The sequence below is a fragment of the Chelonoidis abingdonii genome, chromosome 5 (assembly GCF_003597395.2).
Source record: "Chelonoidis abingdonii isolate Lonesome George chromosome 5, CheloAbing_2.0, whole genome shotgun sequence".
NCBI classification, from domain to species: Eukaryota; Metazoa; Chordata; order Testudines; family Testudinidae; genus Chelonoidis; species Chelonoidis abingdonii.
The window spans coordinates 51563569-51566348 of record NC_133773.1 but is presented as its reverse complement, the minus strand read 5'-3'; the positions used below and the strand labels follow the sequence as shown (position 1 = coordinate 51566348).

At 38.8% G+C, this 2780-nt stretch overlaps 1 pseudogene; it reads right to left on the bottom strand.

The window, feature by feature from the left end:
• Positions 1 to 405: 405 nt before the first annotated feature.
• On the bottom strand, positions 406 to 917 carry LOC142046906 (myb/SANT-like DNA-binding domain-containing protein 7; annotated as a pseudogene).
• Positions 918 to 2780: the final 1863 nt, after the last annotated feature.

The following is a 2780-nucleotide window of genomic DNA, read 5'->3' as shown; positions in this document are numbered from 1 at the left end:
CACTGTAAACCTTTCTGTTAACATTACAAAGCACATATGCTTTCAGTACAAGGTCGCATTTTGCCTCATATATTGAGGGCCTGCCGGTTTGGTGTGAGAGACCACATACTCAGGGCTGAGCAACAGAATTCATCTTGCAGACAGCCATGGTAAGCCACAGTCTTTCAGCTTCTTCAACCTTCATAACATGTGGGAAAGGTTTCAAACAGTAGGACCCTCCTTTCCCATAACAAGCACCCGTTGGGTTTGCCATTTAAAAGGAGGCGCTGTACTGGCCACGAATGCATCTTAAGTCTTCAGGGCACATTAATCATTCAACACTCTTACTTTTAAACCATGCATTCTATTTACAAAGATACACTAACCAGAGGTGCCTTCTCCGGTTTCGTGGTCCATGAGCCTGCCTTAAGAGGATTGGGAGAGTATCGGCTCCAGGATGATAAACAGTTCCTGGCTGTTGGGGAGAATGGTATCTCTGCTTGCATGCTATGTGCTATCCTCCTCCTCCTCCACCTCCTCATCTCCTCATCCCCAAAATCCTCATCTCTGTTGCATGAGACTTCCCCTTTGCAGGTGTCCACGAACAGGGGTGGGGTAGTGGCAGCCTCCCCCCACCCAATAATTGCATGCAGCTCATCATAAAAGCAGCATGTCTGGGGCTTTGACCTGGACCGGCCATTTGCCTCTTTGGTTTTTTGGTAGGCTTGCCTGAGCTCCTTAATTTTCACGTGGCATTGCTGCAGTTCCCTGTTGTAGCCTTTGTCCATCATACCCTTGGAGATTTTTTCAAATATTTTGGTATTTCATATTGTGGAAGGGCATTCTGATAGCATGGATTTGTCTCCCCAAACAGTGATCAGACCCAGTACCTCCCATTTGGGCCATGATGGAGCTCTTTTGCCGTTCTGGGACTTCATGATCACCTGTGCTGATGAGCTTGCCATGCTGGCCAAACAGGAAATTAAATTCAAATGTTCCCGGGGCTTTTTCTGTCTACCTGGCTACCACATCTGAGTTGAAAGTGCTGTCCAGAGTGGTCACAATGGAGCACTCTGGGATAGCTCCTAGAGGGCAATACTGTCAAATTGCATCCACATTACACCAAATTCAACCCAGCAATGTCAATTTCAGAGCTAATCCCCTCGTTGGGGAGGAGTACAAAAACTGATTTTAAGAACCCTTTTAGTCGACAAAAATGGCTTTGTCATGTGGATGGGAGCAGGGTTAAATCGATCTAACGCTGCTAAATTCGACCTAAACTCGTAGTGTAGGCAAGCGCTAATTCTTCCCATGCAATGTGCTGGGAGATTGGATAACTAATTCATGCTGAGGATCCCAAAGGGAGGCAAGGTGCCTAAAAGCGAGGTGTTGCTATGCTTCGCTCCCTTTGTGGATCTAGTCATAGGTAATCAATATGCAATAATGTTCCATATTTTAAAACCAAAAGAAGCTTTTACTAATGAAACCAGACTTCTTTAAAATCAAGTATTATAAAATCAGTGTATGCTGGGAAAAGTACTTATTTTTTATATTGTGTTTGGGGGAGAAATGTTAAACTTTAATTAGGCTCATAATTATATCTAAGAGACAAACTCGTCTCTGAGTTCCACCAATGAAACCAAGACAGAGCTTAAGTTTGGGTCTATGATGAGGCCAATAAAGATGCAACATGATATTTAGTGTTAAGAACACATTTAGCAACACTGATTAGATTTTAATCAGCTAATCAATTCTGCTAACCATGACATTTGAAGAATCCTATAAGCTGATTGTAAATACAAAAACTGATACATCTTCTGGTACTTCCAAAGTTACTTCACTCCCTATGAGATGTTCTTTCATGTAGTAGTTTCTCCTCAGCATTTGAATTTATCATATTATTTTACAGGATTGCAATTTTAATTTGTACCTACAAATCAACAAAAATTGAACTGTGAACAATCACTACTTCGCAGAAAGATCAGGTCATGTTATTTTTAATTTTATGGAGTTTGAGACCCATTTTCACATGGTAATATATTTTCAGCATATTTATTAAAAATTCTTAATTCCCTTCCCCCTTAACAAAATCTGTCTGTCTCCTTTCAAATGATCTCAACATTAAATTGAAGCCCAGTGAAATCTAATAGTCTAGTTCTTAACCTGAGAGACATTTAAAGAGAAATTAGAAACTCTAATGATCTGCTAAGTTTCCTTCATTTACGTTACATTTACAAATTTAACATCCCATACCTTTAATTTTCTGTCTGCTGCTTTAATGTTGGCTGTTCGTTATCAGTAGCATTAAACTGTCTAACTGCATCAATATACAGTTAAAATTTCCTAAATGAGCACAAATGAAGTAAATCAGTTTATTTTACTTGATATTTATATTGCAATCAAAATTCTCAGAAGAGGTTCATTGCATATTTTCCCAGAGACGTTTATAACAAAAAGATCAAATAAAATTACCCATGTGTGAACAAAACATGAAGGGCCATATCCATCGCTGAAGTAAACCCATTGAAGTTAGTGGATTTATACTGAGGATGAATTTGGTTCAATATCCTTTAATTTATTTTTAGACTTCACATGATTTTTTTCTGATGAATGCAATCTGATCAAGTTATTGAGTTTAGTCTCCTTTTCTTTGTTTTTGCTTTATTTCACTCACAAGTGGCATCATGTAAAATATGATGTACAGTTGTTATACGTAGAGTTTCTTCTATTTTGAAAGAGAATTGCAGTGGTATATCCTCTATTTTGAACATAGAGGATATTTTTTAAACCAGCAGAATATT